The 20341-nt window shown below is 46.2% G+C and overlaps 2 non-coding genes across 2 annotated transcripts; one reads left to right on the forward strand and one right to left on the reverse strand.

Moving 5' to 3' along the window:
- Positions 1–524: 524 nt before the first annotated feature.
- Positions 525–596, reverse strand: TRNAC-GCA. The gene has a single exon. It is a non-coding gene; the product is annotated as a tRNA-Cys (tRNA).
- Positions 597–13551: 12955 nt separating this feature from the next.
- On the forward strand, positions 13552–13623 carry TRNAC-ACA. The gene has a single exon. It is a non-coding gene; the product is annotated as a tRNA-Cys (tRNA).
- The last annotated feature ends 6718 nt before the right edge of the window (positions 13624–20341 follow it).

Below are 20341 nucleotides of genomic sequence, written 5' to 3' on the forward strand. Positions count from 1 at the left end.
CAGCTCAGCACCCCACATGCCCTCAGTGATGGACTGAAGGCAGGCACTAGCTTGAATGTCACTGATGCTTCCCACCAGGATGCTGTGTAGAATGGCAAGTTGTTGTAGGTTCCAAAAAAATTTTCCAGCCGCTTAGAATTATTGGATGTTAGAACAGGTATTAACAGGGGATTATGCTCCAAATGACCCCCAAAAGTAGAAGTTCTCTGATTCCTCCTCAGTTCTACTACACTGGAATTTCTAGGGAGTAATCTGTATTTTTGATATGTTCTGAAAGTAATGATGATGCAAAGTCAGACTACGTAACTGGTGATTCAGCCTGTCCTGCCATAATATAAACTTCAAAGAAGAGCAGCTGATTAGAACTTTTGAAACACACACAAATTATTACTGACTTGACCATGACTTGTGCCAGAAAAATGAAGTCACAAGAAAACTGACACAAGCTATAGGAAGAAGGACAGTGGTAAAGATGACTAGCAAGCTCAACATCAGGAAAAGAGAACCCACAGCTAAGTGGCAGCAGGGGGCACCTGGATTTGAACCAGGGACCTCTTGATCTGCAGTCAAATGCTCTACCCCTGAGCTATACCCCCTGCTTGGTAGATATTCCTCCTTACATATTTCACCTGTGTTGCCACACCCAAGGATGCTATGGTGCACCGTAAATTGTATTCATTCCCAGCCAGCTTATGGAAATTGGCAACTCTACCACAACTGACTAGAGACTGCTCTTCTGGTCATGAGTTCACCCCTCCTTTTCCCAGAGACCCTTCACTGGTCTAATGGTATTTTTCTACTCTGAAGCCACAACCTGAACTCCTTCAACTGTCTCCTCCCATTCCCTTACTCAGTACCTGATGGGCACAGGGGATGGGGGTTGGGGGAGAGGCAGGGGTAAGAATCAAGGCTGTATTTGTCAGGTATTTCCACAACAATGTGTCACAAAAAATCATCCCAGAATTCGGCCGTATGAAACCATAAGCATGTACTCTCGTGCTCATAGGTCAGTAGCATGGATGCCAATCAGCTGATGTAGGCTGGGCTTGACCTGGTGTCTGCTTCAAGCTGTGGCTCCCTCTGTGCTTGGTTTCTGTCTGAGCTGGGCTCAAGTCTGCCCCATGTGTGTTCCTTCTACAATCCCAGCTGGAGGAGTAGCAGCTAGCAAGGGGACATTCTTCTTGTGACAGCAGAAATGCAAAGGGGGAGGCCCAACTATGCAAGCAGCTTTGAAGCCTCTGTTTGCATCACATGTGCTAACATCTCATTGATCAAAGCAAGTCAGCCCTAATTCAAGAGCAGGGAAGCAGGTTCCACCTCTAGTGGGAAGATCTGCAAAGTCTCATGGTGAAGGTCACAGATGCAAAAATAAGTGAAGATCCAGGGCCACTTCCAAGTGGTTCACTTGTGCCTTGTAACCCCCGAACCCCCAAGGCAGGTTGTTTCCTGCTTGCCTTGAAATGGAGGGATTAATTTGATCAGACCCACCTGCCCTGCTTGCTTTTTGTTGCTTGCTTCTTGTTATTATTTTCCTTTTTCCATGAAGCTGAAGGCCACTGTACCTGAAAGCCTCAATGCTGAATGCAGAAACTTAACTTTCACAGGAGGCTATATAGATAACGTTCGTAGGTCACATGGTGATGGTCACTTCAGTTGTTTTTCAGGCACTTGGGCCAGCTCCTGTCCAGCTAAAACTGGTTGAGACAACTGACTCTTCAACTGGATCTGTGCAAGTGCCTGAGGTGGCCTTTTGACATCAGAGGGCCAAAAACCTCACCCTCAAATCATGCTAATGCCACCATTTTCTGCGTATATGTCCTGTGAAATGTCATGAGCCTAGGTGTGATGGTATGTACCTGGAGTCCCAGCTAGAGAGCAGGCTACGGTGGGATGGCTTGAGACTGTAGTGAGCTATGATCATGCCACTGCACTTCAGCCTGCATGACAGAGCAACACCTTGTCTCAAAAGAAGAAAAAAAAAGGAGAGAAGAGAAGGAAGAAGGGAAGGAGGGAGGAAGTGAAGGAAGGGAAAGAGAGAGAAATAGAGAAATACCTTTGGTCTCTGATGTCGGTGACCTTCGGATGGGGTTTTTGCGTGGTCGTCCTTTTTGTTTATGTTGATGCTATTGCTTTCTGTTTGTTAGTTTTCCTTCTAACAGGCCCCTCTTCAGCAGGTCTGCTAAGAGTTTGCTGGTGGTCCACTCCAGACGCTGTTTTCCTAGGTATCACCAGCAGAGGCTGCAGAACAGTAAAGACTGCGGACTGCTCCTTCCTCTGGAATCTTCATCCCAGAGGAGCACATGCCAGATGCCAGCCGGAGCTCTCCTGTATGAAGTGTCTGTTGATCCCTGGTGGGAGGTGTCTCCCCATCAGGAGGCACGGGGGTCAGGGACCCACTTGAGGAGGCAGTCTGTCCCTTAGCAGAGCTCAAGCACTGTGCTGGGAGATCCACTGCTCTCTTCAGAGCCGGGAGGCAAAAAAAGTATAAGTCTGCTGAAGCTGTGCCCACAGCCACCCCTTTCCCCAGGTGCTCTGTCCCAGGGAGATGGGAGTTTTGTCTACAAGGCCCTGAATGAGGCTACTGCCTTTCTTTCAGAGATACTCTGCTCAGAGAGGAGGAATCTAGAAACGCAGTCTGGCTACGGAGGCTTTGTGGCGAGGTGGTGGGCTCCAACCAGTCCAAACTTCCCATAAATTATAAAAATATATGTAACATTAAAAACAGTCACACACTGGGAATGGAGGTATAGTTCAGGGTAGAGCTTTCCACACTAGCAGCGGAGATTTCTGGCCAAAACCTGGACGAGCTGTGTGGTCCTCATGCTATGTTGTCTCCATGATGCTTCCCAGGACTGCTCTCTGATCCATGTCAGGGCCTGGGAACTTCCCCAACTTCGCCAACTGTTTCATGAACTGGATTTAATGCAAACATCCCAGACTGAGAGATATCTTTATATGTCAGTATTGCATGTGTCTCAATTTGTGTCTCCAAACTGCTATTTTGTAAACAAGAAGAAATCAGACATGTAGACCTAAAGGCTGTTCCAGCAGTGAACGGGAACACTCCTCCCAGCTGCTCCCGTCACCACAGACTGAGGGAAAGCGGGGAGATGTGCAGGTATGTGAGCAGGGGCTAGGGTTTGGGAATTGGGGATGGACTTTTCTGGGGTGAGTTTGTGGTAAAATCCGTTGCTGGTCTTACTCTCTAAAAGCAAGCGGGAACTTTCAATGTGCTGTAGGACTGCTGGGTGTGATTACCAACATGAAAGGTGCTTATTAAACAGTCATGACAAGCAGGGGGTATAGCTCAGGGGTAGAGCATTTGACTGCAGATCAAGAGGTCCCCAGTTCAAATCTGGGTGCCCCCTACTGCACTTTTTCTATTCATACAAGCTGTTATGTTCTTCACAGAAGCTGTTGGTCATATTCCAGTTTCTTTTCATCCATTCCACCTATGATTTTCCCTGGAACTGGAAGCTACACCTCAGGCCTACCCAGCTGCACCCTGGCTGGATAACTTCTCATCTCTTCCAGCACCAGTTCCATGGGTATCCCTCATATTCTTGGTATCCAGCTCCCTGCTCCCCCTATACATGTAATTTCTCCAGCTGTCATGCAGAATGCTTCTGGGTTTTTCCAGGGCAGACCAGAGAGTAGCACTACAGCAGGTTTCCCAGAAACAGACAGGGAATGGCATCCCAAGTTATCACCCTCCTGGCTCCTTCCCACAGCAGCAGTTTGTGCACTGGAGTGGTGGCCAGACCTGGGGAGACACATCACAGCATGCAGCGTTCCCATGTAGGGCAGATATTTCCCCCTGGAGAATTGGTTTCTCCCACGCCAGAGCTCACTCACACCCTTGCTTCAACCTTGTAGGCCAAAAGCCTGGCTCAGCTACTCTAACAAGGGAGATAGAGGTTCTGCAGTGCTGCCCTTGCAGACCCAACTCCTGTAGCTCTGCGGCTGCAGTTGAATTTCAGCCCACTCTGTGACTGTGGCCCAAGGCTTGGAGGTAGGGGATTAGACTCAAGAGTCTGTTCATATGAGATGATTTGGAATTCCAACTTTGTTCTGTGGGCCACAGGGAGTCCTGTGTGCTGCAATGAAGAACCAGGTCAAGTACTTTGTCTAAGGAGGTCATTTAGAAGACATAACAGATACTGGTTTGGGGGTTTGCCAAAAGACAAGGACAGGAACTGGTGTTACTTTTTGAACGCTTACTATGCCCTACTATATGCTAATATCATGCTAGTCAGTTTATCATCAGTTATATTTGTCCACTCTGTCTTCACTGCCGGAAAAAGGGAGCTAGGCTGGGAGCTTGGGTCAGAGGCTGTGGACTGTTTTGGAGATCAGTGGCCAGCTCTTGGGTTAACCCGAAAAAACAATGGGAAATGACTGGGGGTTCTGCAGGCAGCTTCCATCCTTTTCTGCTGTTCATGGCTCCACCCAGGGACAGGCCTGGTGAGCTGCAGAGCTGAGGGAAGGTGTCTAGCTGTGAATCAGGTCTGGCAGCTTCCAGAAAGTCAGTCTTGGAGGGAAGCCATCCTTTAATTTCACAAAGCTGAGTGCTCCCATACTGATAAAATATATTAACTAGTTAACCTCAGTGTGCCAGGGGGGCATAGCTCAGGGCTACAGCTTTTGACTGTAAAGCAAGGGGTCCCTGATTCAGATCCAGGTTCTCCATTCTTTTCTTTATGTTCAATTTTGGTAGCTAACTTTATCCACATACATCTTAGATTGGCATGGGCCACACAGAGGATGGGGTCACCTTCTCAGTCTCATTCTCCACATTGCCCCCAAACCCCAACTCTCCCTCCATTCTTCTCCTCTCTCAAAGCCATCTCCTTTCACCACTCTCTCCTCTCACCATTCATGTCTTCTCTGATATACGGGACTCCACAAACAGTGGACACTTTTAGAACCAGGCTAATAATCCTATTTTCCTCACCTCCCTCTCCTTCTGTCCTCAGGAATGTCAAACACCACGGCAATGTGCTTCCAATGCCTCCCGAGATTTCCATCCTGCTTCCTCTACGAATGTTCACAAACTCCACTCACTGTGGCTCTCAAGGGTGTGGTGAGGCAGAGTCAGCGTTTTCTACCAGTGTCTTTTACCTTGCTTCTTGAAGCAGGAGAATCGCTTGAACCCAGGAGGCGGAGGTTGCAGTAAGCCAAGATCTTGCCATTGCACTCCAGCCAGGGCAACAAGAGCAAAACTCTGTCCCCGACGCAAAAACAAAAAACAAACAAAAAAAACCTTTCTCTTACTACAACTTCCTCAAACCTAGTTTACTATGACATCTGTATTCCCATTGCCAATGCTCATTCCCTAAATAAGTTACATTGCTTTTCAGAGGGCTTCTCTCTGCCTGTTATTTAGATTGACACCACCTTTTACTGGTTTCTTTGCTTTCTCTGTCTGACTTCCCACTCCTCACTGGTGTTTCCTGAACTTATCTTCCAAATTAACTACTTGTTCTTACATTTTAGTTTCAGAGTCTCTTTCTAAGAAATCTAAACTAAGACAACAGATTAAAGGAGAAAAATCACGTCATTCAAATAGATGAAGAAAAACATCCAATCAAATCCAACACACCTTCATGATTTAAAAAAAATTCTTGGCAAGCGAGGACAAATATTCTACCTCCTTAATATGCTACTAGCTGCCTACCTAAAATATAAAAAGAAATATTATTAAATGGTGGGGTGGTGAAAGCTTTGAATTGAAAACTGAAAGACAAAAATGTTCTTAAATAAAAGGGAAATGGAAACTGAATTGAGGAGCAAAAGACTCTAAAAAAATCACCAAATATGTTTTTTAAATGAATCAACTAAGACATTCCAGAAATGAAAAAAAGTATCAACATCTTTTTATTTACTTTAACCTGAAATATAACTTACATAAGGTACAGAAATCTTTAACGTACAGCTCAATTAATTTGTATACATACACACAAATGTACCCACCTCCTAAATCAAGATATAGAAGATTGAAAGGAATGTTGCTATGAACAAGAATCTTGCACGTATATAGACACTCTTTAATCTCTGTATCTAGGAATACAATTGCCGAGGAAGTGGGTGTTTCTATTTTTGACTTTAGCCAATAAGGTCGGACGGTTTTCTAAAGTGGATAGAGCAAATGACACTACCACTAGCAGGGGATGAGAGTTACTATGGCTCCACATACCATCACTGAGTAACATCAGTCTCTTTCATTTAAACCATCCTAGCAACAATTCTAGCGATAGTTCACTGTGGTTTAACTTGCACCTTTCTTTCCTTTTTGTTTTGAGATGGAGTTTTGCTCTTGTTGCCCAGGCTGGAGTGCAGTGGCGTAATCTCGGCTCACCACAACCTCCGCTTCTTGGGTTCAAACAATGCTCCTACCTCAGCCTCCTGAGTGGCTGGGATTACAGGCATGCGCCACCAAGCCTAGCTAATTTTGTATTTTTAGTAGAGACAGGGTTTCTCCATGTTGGTCAGGCTGGTCTTGAACTCCCGACCTCAGGTGATCCAGCCTCCTCGGCCTCCCAAAGTGCTGGGATTACAGGCGTGAGCCACCAGGCCCAGCCTAATTTGTACCTTTCTAGACTCATGAGGTTTGAGCATCTTTTCTTGGGCTTATTGGTCACTTGGATGTCCTCTTCTGTGAAGTGACTGCTCAAGTTTCTTCTTCATTTTTTATCTTCATTAAGATAACTATTTGTTAACTGTCTTGTGCAATACTTTATGTACTTTGGGAATAAACCCTTCATCAGTTATGTGCAACAGATACCTTCTCCTGCCATGTGGGTTTTTATTCTCTTGTGTTTATTGGCTCTCATGAATGTTAGCTGATTTCCCTGCAAGCTTTTTATCTGTTCAGCAAACGGTATACAGAATTTACTACGTGCCAGTCCTGTTTTATGTGCTTTACCCAGCTTAACTCATTCAATCTACACAACAATCCATGAAATATACACTTTTTTTTTTTTTTTTTGAGACAGAATCTATCTGTCGCCCAGGCTGGAGTGCAGCAGCGCGATCTCAACTCACTGCAACCTCCACCTTCCCGTTTCAAGCAATTCTCCTGCCTCAGCCTCCTGAGTAGCTGAGATTACAGGTGCCTGCCACCACGCCCAGTTAATTTTGTATTTTTAGTAGAGATGGGGCTTCACCACATTGGCCAGGCTGGTCTCCAACTCCTGACCTGGTGATCTGCCCACCTCAGCCACCCAAAGTGCTGGGATTACAGGTGTGAGCCACCGCGCCCGGCCATTGCTTAGCCCTTCTTGTATCCGCCTTTGTGCAATGTTGTCTCCTTCCTGATTCCTCATCACGGGTGGGGCCTAAGACTTCCGCCTGGAAATGCCCATTCATCATTGTACTACTGACATCTGGGCCTCCAGCATCCAACGATATCCAGGGTCTTCTGCGACTTTCTGGACTTTGTTCTTGTTGCCCAGGCTGAAGTACAATGGCATGATCTTGGCTCACCGCAACCTCCGCCTCGTGGGTTCAAGCAATTCTCCTGCCTCAGCCTCCCGAGTAGCTGGGATTACAGGCAAGAGTCACCACGCCCGGCTAATTTTGTATTTTTAGTAGTGATGGGGTTTCTCCATGTTGGTCAGGCTGGTCTCAAACTCCCAACCTCAGGTGATCCGCTCACCAGGCTGCTGCCCAGGCCCTGCCAGTGGGGAGTTCTGTGCTCTTGCAGGCTCATCAATCCTCCTCATCTTCCTTGGCAGTCCACCCTACTGCAGAAAAGGGAAAGCCAGAGGATTTTAATGTTATCATAGAAATCACTGCGGAAGTCAGTGTTTCCTGAGGTTGTCGGGCCAGGAGCGGAGAGGAGTGGCTGGCTGCTGGCTGCCTTCTGAGAAGGTGCCCAGGGCTACAAGGCAAAGGCCTGTGGGTAAAGGAGAAAATTCCAGTAGGAAAGAAAGGCAGTTTGAAGAAGAGACAGTTTACCAGCTCCTGTGACAAAAGCCTTAGCAGGGCCTTAGCACAGCTGAGGAGGTGAAAAGGAGCTAACCCAAGTATTACTCCAAGTGTTCCTTCTAGAAGGGACAGGGCTCTGCCTGCCATCAGAAAGGTCATGTGGGAGGCTGGACACACTGGCTCATGTCTCTCATCCCAGCACTTTGGGAGGCCAAGGCAGGAGGATCGCTTGAGGCCAGGAGTTTAAGACCAGCCTGGGAAAAATAGTGAGACTTCACCTCCACAAAAAAATAAAAAATATTAGCTGGGTATGATGGTACACACCTGTGGTCCCACCTACTTGGGAGGGTGAAGTGAGCTATAATTGTTTCACTGCACTCCAGTCTGGATGACAGGAAAATACCCTGTCACTTAAAGACAAAAATGAGTCAAGTGGGGTTGTTCTCTAGCAACATATTTTAGTCCTTGGAACTATGTTAATGTTGGCCCTCTTAAGGCTTCTGGGGATTCCGAATTCTACTCAGCTACTGACTTCTCACTATTTCTTGGAGTCGCTCCTTCTCTATCATTCTCCATTAAATTAATTGAAGAAGTGAAAGTTGGAAGAATCTCCTTCTGTCCTAGATTGTAGTTGTGTTGGAATACTGGACCAGGAGAGCCAGGCCCAACTCTGTCATTAAGTGTGTTAGAACAGACACCTCTGTCACACAAAGTTTCTCTTGAACGTGCCCACCATAAGAGGTAATGGAGGTTGACTCTCAAGGCCATTCTAGCAGCCACTGGCAGTGCTTTTCCAGGGTACTGCCCGCAACCAAGGACCCAAGGCAGGGAAGACACAGGCACGGGGGTATTTGAGGAGGGGGAACTGCCTCTTGTTATGCATAAGGTCAATGAATTTTCACTGAGGTAGGCCTGACAGCTCCTAGGAGCTTCCATTATGAAGTAGCAACGCATAGGTAACTGGTCATCTGGGTGTGACTGCACGAGTCAAAGACATTAACTGACCCCCACAACAGCAGGAGGGGGTATAGCTCAGGGTTAGAGCACTGGACTGCAGACCAAGAGGCCCCCAGTTCAATTCCAGATACCCCCTCCGCATTTTTAATTTTGACATTTTTACATAGGTGCCCACATTTTAACTTCTTCCTTATTAGACACTAGGGTAAACATTTCTTTCTTTTTTTTTTTTTTCCTGAAACCAGCAAATGGTGAGGCTAGAATGTGGTGGTTCTTAACCCCAGGTATAAACTAGAATCACTTGAAGAGTCCGTAAAAGTGCCATTTCCCAGGCCCCACCCCAGATCAATTAAATCAGAACATCTAGAGTGGGGCCCAGGCATGGTGAAAGCTTCTCAGGGGGATCTAGACTGTAGCAAAGGGCAAGACCCCACTTTAGCAGAGCTTCCAAGAAGTCTCCTTAGCCCAAGACTGCATTGTTCCCACTATGCCTCTTCTTAGGTGAACCCCAAATATCTAGAGAAGGGTCTCAGTTAATTAGGGTTAATCAGTTAATTTTTCCAAGGCTGCGGGTGCACATCTGTGACACTGCCTCAGGAGAGTACTGACAACCTGTGCCCAAGGTGGTTGGGGCACAGCTTGGTTTTATACATTTTAGGGACACATGAGCTATCAATCAATATGTGTAAGATGTACACTCGTTCGTTCGGAAAGGTGGGACAATGCCAGGCAAAGGTGGAACAACTGGAAGCTGGGAGGGGGCTTCCAGGTCATAGGTAGAGAAGAGACAAAAGGTTGCATTCTTTTGCATTTCTGATAAGCCTCTCTAAAAGAGGCAGTCTGATACAGATTTATCTCATAAGCAGAGAGGTGACTTTGAATAAAACGGGAGGCAGGTTTACCCTAAGCAGTTCCCAGCTGGACTTTTCCCTTTAGCTGAGTGATCTGGGGGCCCCAAGATTGATTTTCATTTCACACTTATGTGGACAGCACTTAAAACTGGACCAGAACAGCATCTTTCAGGAACAAAGGCTCTTTCAGCATTTCCTAGTTGTCTTAATTTTACCCCTTCTGGATCCAGTCATTCTGCCTGGGATGGGGTGGTTTGGTCTTCTATTTACAAAACAAACCACCAAGATCTATCGCTCAATGAGTAAGCCCTTAGAAGGCCAAGACAGTTTGCAGAGGATTAAATGTCAACATGTTGAAGTATAAGTAAAGTTCTACATTGTGTTCAGATGTTCCAACTATCAGAGGCAATTTTATGTTATAGTTAAGCTTTAAAAGCAAACTTCTGCAGAAGGGATCACTGAATTATATCAACCATCTCAAAAACTAGAGGATGTCATGGCATCCTATGCTTTAGAGAACAAACAGCTTTTTTGACACAAATCTCAACATTCATGCAGGTTCAGCTATACAGCATAGAATTCAGAAGCACCAATTCAAGATTTTTAGTATCCCTTATACTAATCATGTTTTCTGAACCTTTTAAAAAAGTACCTAAAATACATTTAATAATTCTTCAGATTTATGTACACAACAGTAGTTTATATTTTAGATAGATTAAAAACATGTTCCTGTAATAAAACTATCTGAAAGTAAGCAAGTCTTACTATCTTTACATTGAATGGCTGGAAAACACAACAGAGAAGCAGGCACTGAAGAGAGAGCCTGGCCAAGTGTAGTGTCACTTGAGGCTCTGTCTAATTTGATCATTTAGCAAATGGTGCTTTGCTATACTCCCCTGAGTTGAAAATATCCTGTGACTCTCCTTATTAGTGTAAGATGTAGTGGCCTGAAAAACAGAGCTTCTTTTATTTTCAATGATGTGCTTCATAATTTCCTATTCATTGAAGTAGATTCCTTTTGTTAACAAGATACGTGAACTTTTTATGTACTACTTTTTCCGCCCCCCTAAAAAGTGGCATTGGTAACTCAAAGGATAAATGCTAGAGGGGATGGATACCCCATTCCCCATGGTGAGCTTATTTCACATTGTAAGTCTGTTTCACAACAGTTCGTACACCCCTTAAATATATATGCCCACTAGATACCCACAAAATCTTAAGGATTTTAAGAAGCAGCTTTTGCTGTTCCAGTTTTACAAACACTTAAGAGCTTTGGCCTAGAACTTGGGTACTTGCCCCTTTCGCGTCCCTGCCATCCAATGCCTTCTGTTAGTGTAAATGGTCTCTCAGGGCAGTCTCCTTCCTGTATCCCCATTACTGTTTCAGCTCCTCCACCCAAGCCCGCCAGCCCTCCAGTTACTCTGTAAACAGTCTCCTTCCTCCTTAGCCTTTCCCTGCAAGTCTGCCTTTTTATCCATCCTTGTACACCTGAAGGCTGGCTTTCCCCTGAAGCCATCCCTCCCCTTCAACCTCTGGAATAGACAGGGTGGGGTCACCTTCTCAGTTTTATTCTCCACACTGCCCCCCAAACCCCAGCTCCTCCACCATCCCTCCCTGCTTCTCCTCTCTCAAAGCTATCTCCTTCCACCACTCTCTCCTCTCACCATTCATGTCTTCTCTGATATACAGGACTCCACAAACAGGATATTTTTAGAACCAGGCTAATAATCTTATTTTCCTCACCTCCCTCTCCTTCTGCCCTCAGGAATGTCAAACACCATGGCAATGTGCTTCCAATGCTAAGGCCTCCCGAGATTTCCATCCCGCTGCCTCTACGAATGTTCACAAACTCCACTCACTGCTGCTCTGAACGGGTGTGGTGAGGCATAGATTCAGCGTTTTCCAGTACTATCTTCTACTCTGCTTCTTGGTTATCAGCTGGGCACATGGCTTCCCAGAAGGAAATCTGCATTTCCCAGACCCTCTTGGAGCTATAAGGCCACAGGCACAAGGCTGGTTAATGCGATGCAGGTGAAAGCGATGGGTGTCCCTACAGCAAAGACTTGTCTTTTCCATCTCCTGCTGCCTGGGAGGTCGATGAGATGCTGATGTGGCTGACGGCATGCTGGGATGAAAGCCAAGCCAGACAGACAGTCAGAAAGGAGAACTCGGGTTCTTGACCCTATGAAAAGTCATGCCTGGACCACCTAGCTGTGGACTGTTACGTGGTAGCTTTTAAGCTTCTGGTTTGTTTGCTTCTTTCCATTTTACTTTAATCCTTTGTTATTTTGGTTGTTCAGCATTCATAGCCAAACTTGATCATCACTTATTCTCTTTCAAGATCTTAGAATCAGAAAACTCCTTCAATGACACCTCTTCTGATGTTTACATGCCCTTACTGTTATAGAAAATGGTTAATTATTCTCATTTTGACCTTAATCTTGTCTACCTCTCTCTTCCCATGACCCCAGAGACACCTTGGGGTTCAGCTATCTGCCTGCCTATTATGAACCCCATGTTTGGCCTCTCAGCCATGATCCAAGCTCCTTTGAGGGCTTGGCCTGTGGTCTGTCTACCTCCCTCATGAGCCCTTCTGCTTCCGCGGATACACTCGCCATTGGCCTTTCCCATCTTTGCTCTGGGGGAGCCAGTCTTTGCTGGAGTAAATTGTACAGCCAGACAAATGGTCCCACTGCAAATCTATGCCAGTCTGACCTCAACCAGTGCCTCTCTCCTAATGAGCAATGATTCCATTCCTTTCTAATTCACCTCTTCTCCATTTCCCACCATGCCTGGTTCACACTTTGCCCTTCTTCCCAAGTAATGATTCCCAGCCTACCTCCTTGATTCTCTTTGGATGACCTGTTTTCTACCTGACTGAGAAGACCAAGGTATAGAGTCCCCTCAGCATCCTCTGCTTCTCTGCATCTTCACCTTCTCCTCATCCCCTCCAGGGTAGAAGACAAAGCCTGGTTTTAACCAATTCCCTGCCAATGGATATTTAGATGGTCTCCAGTGTTTGCTGTGAGGAATTTAAAAACCGCTGTCCATGAATCTCCACATATATGTGTCTTCACGCAATTATAGGAATATTTTTGAAGGATAAATTCCTACAAGTGGTACACTGTAGACAATCATTTTTTTTTCCCTAATTTTATTTTAGGTTCAGGGGTACATGTGCAGGTTTGTCACATAGGTAAACTCATGTCACGGAGGTTTGGTGTACAGATTATTTCGTCAGTCATGTACTATGCATAGGTATTTTTTCTGATCTTTTCTCCTTTCACCCTCAAGTAAGTGCAAGTGTGTAGTGTCCCCTTCTGTGTCCATGTGTTCTCATCATTTAGCTTCCACTTGTGAGAACATGCAGTATTTGGTTTTCTGTTCTTGTGTTAGTTTGCAAAGGACAATGCCCTGCAGCTCCATCCATGTTGCTCCAAAGGACATGATATCACTCTTTTTTTATGACTGCATAGTATTCCATGGTGGACATGTGCCACATTTTTAAAAGACTATTATTTTTTGAGTTTTTTTTTTTTTAATTTGCTTTTCACTTGACAAATTAACACGAACAGTATTCTATGTCAAATACAAGTCTCCAGACACAGCCACTGGGTCTCCTTTCAGGGCAGGGAATGGTGGTGTCACCTAGTTACAGTTCTGTGATGATGGAGAAACAAGTATTAGTGACAGGAGGGCGCCGGAGTTCAGAGAAACAGAACTGGCCTGGACATCCCAACCGGCAGAGCTTGGTCTTGCTCTTGGTGTGTCAACACATGAAAAATGGTGTTAATTACACTATCCTCCTATGACCAGGGGTATGGCTCAGGGGTAGAGCATCTGACTACAGATCAAGAGGTTCCTGGTTCAAATCCAGGTGCCCCCTACCCTGTTTTACTTTTAATCACCAAAGTTGGTCCTGGGTCATAAGCTCCACCCAATCCACCCACTTAGGGGAAAAATGACACAGCCTATCTAATCCCTGACCCATAGCATCTCTGAAGTGCAGACTCAACAGTCCTCAAATGATTTTACGGACTTTAAAGTTTATAAGGCACAGACCCCTGCCTCCTCCAGCCCTCTGGGTACCACTCCAGCACTTTGGCAGAGTTCTCCAGAATCTCCCCAGGCACATCCGTGTGACCCCCAAGAGAAGGCTGGGCCATGTCTCTAAGTCCTGCTGTATTCTCCACAGCACCCAGCTTCCACTGTGGCACAGGAGTACCTGAACCAGCCACAGTCTCATGCCTACCTTCGATGGGCATGAGAAATCGAATGAGCTTAGATTTTTGAGCTTAGAGTGCTGCACCCTGGACTTTAGCTCTATGCCCTCAGGTTCTGGATTTCCCATCTGGGGCTGCTGCAGACTCACACCCTGGCCTAACCAGACCAAGGACTAGGGAAGAGCAGGATTCTGGGAGGCTCTGTGAGACTATGGGCAGGGAGCGAGATGATGGAGGAAGTCAGCTGGGACTTCCCAGAGGACTGACCTGATCCCATCAGCCTCTTCTCTCTCCTCCATGCAGACAGATAAAGATCATGGGCTCCAGCAAGGAAAAGTAGGCTGGAGTCAGATTCCAAAATCAGTAAATAAAAATAAGAATAGGTAAAGGGTACCCTGATTGGAAACTTTTGGTCTGTCCTCTAAGGCTCATCTCATTATTATGTGATGAAAACCTTGCAGTCTGTAGTCTTTTGCATGGGAGCAGCACACCACAGGTAGTAACTGTGGTCTCTCGAGCCACCTCTGATGCTGGTAGCTAAACAAAGCAAGATGCAGGATGTGGTCTTTTCTGGGATATTCTGATGTTACCCAAATTACTGGATCTCCAGAAGCTTCACAGATGCAGTAGAGCCACCAATAATCCCAAATTATGTGGATATTTCCCACTTCCCCATGTAGTTTCCAGGCAAATGGCTGAAGGGCCTAATATGGGAAATCGGGCAGAAGGATTCACTGTCCATGACTGGGTATTTTGGCAGTCCTTTTCTCAAGCTTGGCTTCCCCATCAAGGGAGGCAGGTTCTTTGAGCAGATTCAGACCTGGGGAATGGGTCAGAGGTAAGGAACCTCCATTGTGCCGGCTATGGTGGTAGCTCAGACCTACACGTCCAGGGGACCATGATGGGCTCCCCATTCTCAGGCCTAAAATCCTCACCACTGATGAGTCACAGCCAAGACCTGTATGGCACAGACCACAGAATAACACCCAAACTTCACTTTGGGCTAAAGTATCACACTGCTTGGACTCTGACACCCCAGGATCCTCCCAGCCCCACTGAAATCAGGGGCTCCCTTTCTGCTATCATCCCTCCCACCAGCATCTCTGTCCACAGAGAACAACCACCAGAATTCTTTTTACGAATGTAGAAGCTCCACACATCTACGTATTTTCCAAGCCAGGGTAAGTTGCATGTGATAAATCCCCTCTAACTTACCTACCACCTGAATCCTATGGATTCTTTCTGCATTATAGCAAGAAATCCCTAGTATCTCAAATGCATTTAGAATTGGCCTCCTGTGAATCCAGGCTTAGGTCCACCAACGGAGCAAACAATTTTATCCCAGCTGCTCCAGCTATGGTATCTTACATAGAATTTTAATTGGGTATACTCCTAATAAAAAATTCAGACTCATTTAAAATTAGTCTCTCTACTTTATGAAATACTCCAATAATCTGTATCCACACATGGTCTTGAAGTTTTTGCTGACAGACATTAACCAGTTGGAAATGATTTTGGTATCTGAGTCTTCACCTCCCAGCAACTGGTGCCCAGGCTCAACTGAGCCCTTACTCTCACTGTAGGTCAAGGAACAATGGGCAGTGGGGAAACCCATCTCTTGCAGTGAAAACCCTTCCGTCTGGGCTGGTCGGCTTTCAGGCAGGAAGAACGGGCGGGCTTGGAGATTAGGTAGAGTTGGTGATTTGGGATAAATCAAGTTTTCCAAATGCTCCCATAAATCCATCTTAGAATTCCTGAAGTTCCACCCTCTTAATCGCTGACCTATTTTCAGCTGGGAGACTGGGGGAAGCTGCAGATTCCATGGACATCAAAGTTTGGCACCCACAGGGATCAGCCCTGGCTCTCATTTTCAGCTAGTTCAGTTATTTAGTGGCAGGAGATCAGAGTTTTGTTATACAGTCAGAAAAAGGCCTGTGTTTCAACCCACGTAGGACAGATCATATAGGGCAGCACGTGAGCTATTTGCTTTCTTTGAACTGGTAGGACCAGCCATCTTGCCCAGAGGCCACTTATAATCTGGGAACTAGAAATTGGTCCTGATGGAACTGCAGGCAAAAGTTACTCAACTTTTCTACAGTCTGACGTGAGCTTCTGGATTCTATCCCCCCAAACTACTTAGATTGTCACTACCTTCAAGTTTAATGATGCCAGATTCCAAATCCACATTCCCTTCACGTTTCTGTAATCACTTGTTACACATCCTTAGTACAGGCAAGGGTACTTTAATTAAAGAAGACGTCATCTAACGTTACTGTAGACACAGGGGGCAATCGCTCACAGGATGGCAAGAAGCTCATGTACCTCAGAGAAGCCTGCAGAGCCAGGCTCATCAAACAGGCAGGACCGGCTGGGCACAGTGGCTCACGCCTGTAATCCCAGCACCTTGAGAGGCTGATGAGGGCAGATCACGAGGTCAGGTGTTTGAGACCAGCCTGGCCAAGATGGCGTAACCCCGTCTCTACTAAAAATACAAAAATTAGCTGGGTATGGTGGTGGGTGTCTGTAGTCCCAACTACTTGGGAGGCTGAGGCACAAGCATCACTTGAACCCCAGAAGTGGAGGTTGCAGTGAGCCAAGATCGTGCCACTGCACTGCATCCTGGGCAAGAGAGAGAGACTCTGTCTCAAAACAAACAAACAAAAACAAATCAGGCAGGACCTCAGCCCACCCTGGCCTGGAAGCCGTCACTGCCACCACAACAGATACTGGCTACAGCCTCTGGCCCTACTGCCATTGCTAGAGCTCTGCCATCTCCAGAATGAATTCCAAATTCACCCTGCCTCTATGTAGGATTTATTCAACATTCATAGTCTTATTTAGGGGAATACAGTTGGCCAAACTGAAGCCATTACCAAGTGTGCTGGTTAGTTTTATGTGTCAGCAGGGCACAGTGGCTCATGCCTGTAATTCCAGCAGTTTGGTAGGCCGAGGCATGTGGATCACTTGAGCTCAGAAGTCTGAGACCAGCCTGGAAAACATGGCGAAACCCTATCTCTACAAAAATTACAAAAATTAGCTGGGCATGGTGGTGCACACCTGTGGTCCCAACTACTCAGGAGGCTGTGAACCCAGGAGATGGAGACTGCAGTGAGTGGAGATCACTGCACTCTAGCTTGGATGACAGAGGGAAACCCTGTCTGTCTCAAAAAAACATTTTTTTTTTTTTACTTAAATGTGTCAACTTGGCTAGGCCATGGTGGCCAGATGTTTGTCCATACCAATCTGGATGTTGCTGTGGAAGTATGTTTTAGATGTGATGAACATTCAATCTACAGACTTTGAGTACAGCAGATTACCCTCCAAAATGTGGGTGGGCATCATCTGATCAGATGAAAACCTAATGAGGAAATGTCTGCTGTCCCCCAAGAAAGGAATTTTGTCTCCATGCTGTCTTCAGGCTGGAGCTGCAACCTCAACTCTTCCCTGCTTCTCCAGATTGCTGCCATGCCCTGCAGACACGACACTTGCCAGCCCCCACAATGGCATGATCCAATTCCTTAAAATCTCTGACACAGACACACACACACACACACACACAGCCCCTATTGGTTCTGTTTTCTCTGAGGAACCCTCATTTACACACCAACATTCAGGGAGAGGACATATCTGACCTTGTTTTTTCCTTAACCAGAGACAGGATCCTGTCTTCCACCAAGACTTACACAATTGTGAATTCCCCAAATGAAGAGGCTTGGGATGTGCAAGAAAAAAAGAGTTCTCCCCAGACCTGGCACTGACTTAGCCTTCAAGAAATTGGGTTTCTCTAGAGCTTCCGGTGTCAGGGGAGGCTTTCTAGTGAAGACCTGACCTGCTTCCTATCTCTCCTGCTTTGTAGAATGAATCCATGTGCTGAAGAAAAGCTAAGAGTAGAACATTCTATTGTGATCAGTGAGTGAAAAGATATTGGGAGAAAAGCTGAGTGTTAGGAGAGAAGCTGAGGCAGGGCTTGCATGTCTGGCTAGACTTGCTGGCTCCTTGCTTCTAGCACTCCATTATCTTGTTTCTCTTCACTTGATACACTGTTTCCTTTCAACCCCCACATCCTCTCCACCTGTTTGTTTGAGCACCAATAAATAGCGTGGGCTCCCAGAGCTCTGGGCTTTCCCAGCCTCCACACTAGTGATGGCCCCCTAGTCCCACTTTCTCTCTCAAATTGTCTTTTTCTCATTCCTTTGACTCCGCCAGACTTTGTTACCCCATGACCTGGTATTGGGTCTGATCACCCCAAAAGAAAATAGGGAGGGGGCACCTGGATTTGAACCAGGGACCTCTTGTTCTGCAGTCAAATGCTCTACCGCTGAGCTATACCCCCATTTAATTGCCTGTCTCCAGTAAGAACTATAAACCTGTATGGCCACACCCTGACTGTCACCGTCATGAGATGTGTACTTGCTTTGTCACGATACACCCCCTTCCTACTCCACACCTGCTTGCCAGCTCTACTTAACAACCAGCACCCTTCCTCCTCCAGTGTCTGACTGAAGACAGGGACATTAAAATCACTGAGGTTTGTAGCCAGGACATCCTTCAAACTTGCCGAGAAGGGCAGGACTCAAAGAACTGGTTGCTCAACAGACCCTTTAAAGGTGAGGCTGGGCTGGGCAGAGCTGGGTAAAAGCAAAAGTTCTTGAGCCCCACTGGAGGACTCCTAAGCCAGACTCTCTGGGAAAGGACCTAGGGACCATGTGTGCTTCTAACCAACTCCCTGCAGCATTCTGACTCATGGTTTGGAGCTACTGGTTTAATGTGCTCCCTTACATGGTACAGATCTAGAAAAAACGATCATGCCCAAACAAAACATACCTGATTAATGACCAAGTCATGACAAGAATCCACATTCATGATAAAGGGCCTCTTTGCACTCAACACTCTGAGGCAGGAGTTGAACTGCCTTTTCCTTTACTCTTCTTTCCTCTTATCCTCCATTCGCTGAATCCCACGATGTGTCAGATAAAAGTTAGTAACCAGAAGACAGGATCCAATCCATGGAAAAGTGGTGAAGTGGGGAATCGGAGAAATCTGTGGTCACTGGGACATGACACAGGACAGAGTGATTGAAAACATGTGGGCAGAGTGAAAGGAAGGGTCAATAAGTGACACCGTCTTGAACCAGGGACTACTTGATATGCAGCCAGATGCTCTGTCCCGAAAATGTGCCCTCTTATCTGTTTAGACTTTCCTGATTGACACTGTTTCACCTATGTTCCCAGGCCCAAGGATCTAATATACACTGTAATTTCTCATCATTTTCAGTGAACCACTGGCAAATGACTTCATTCAGACAGACCTCTATCTGGCTGTGAACTTACCCTGTCCTTCCCCATGGACCTATCAGAGGACTTCTAGAAATCTTCCCTGCCTAGAATCCTGCAGCCTCCTCCTCAGTCCCTGTGTGGGGCAACAATTTGGAGAATTGCTGTTTAGAGCTGGAAGCTTCCTCTCTCCTTCTCTCCTACTTCAGTTTTATCTTCTCTAACCTACTTCCCATACTCTCTCCACTTCACTTCACCCTCTGCACAGTGGGGTTACTTTGGGCCTTGTCCTACATTTTTTCGACTGTCTTCTCTTCGTCCCTCTCCTCACTTACTAGTCCTTGCCTTTAAAAGGGAGACACTTTAGCAGAGGGGACCCAGTCCATGTTGGCCCCAAACCATTAGCTCAGCACAACTAGCAGAGCCAGGACCAGGCACGAAATCTATTTGAGCCCTGAAGCTCAGGCCTCCAGTATCCTGAATTAGGACCAGGATCTCTCCCCCATCAGGTTGGCAGAAATGTAATTATAGAAACTGGGCAAAGACGTAAGGAAACAGGGTCTTCATAGCTGCTGCTGGGAGCACCCGGTGGCACTGGGGTACGCCTGGGGACAGCAATATGGCAACAGCAGAGACGATATCAAGCAAGCCTATAATATGGTGAGGCCATTGCTGGGTCTGTTTCCTGAAGTAGCATCTCCACAGGGGCACAAAGAGGCCCAAGAATGATCACTGCAGTATCGCTTGTGAGCGTGAAAAATCAAAAAAAGCTTAAGTGCCAATCAGTGGAGGAATGGAAAATAAGTTACAATATAGTTGCTTCTGGAATATTAAGCATCTGTTAAAAGGAATGAACTTGATCTACATGTATCATGGATACGTCTGAAATAAGAATAATGAGTGATAAATATAACGACATCTATGTAACGTTTCAAAACACAAGAATCCATATATTGTTCACAACTACCAACGCACACAGTAGACATTTTAAAATCTGGATAGAGGGCGAGCGCGGTGGCTCACGCCTCTAATCCAGCACTTTGGGAGGCCGAGGTGGGTGGATTACGAGGTTAGGAGATCAAGACCATCCTGGCTAACACGGTGAAAC

This window comes from Theropithecus gelada, chromosome 3 (genome assembly GCF_003255815.1).
Source record: "Theropithecus gelada isolate Dixy chromosome 3, Tgel_1.0, whole genome shotgun sequence".
Taxonomy (NCBI): domain Eukaryota; kingdom Metazoa; phylum Chordata; class Mammalia; order Primates; family Cercopithecidae; genus Theropithecus; species Theropithecus gelada.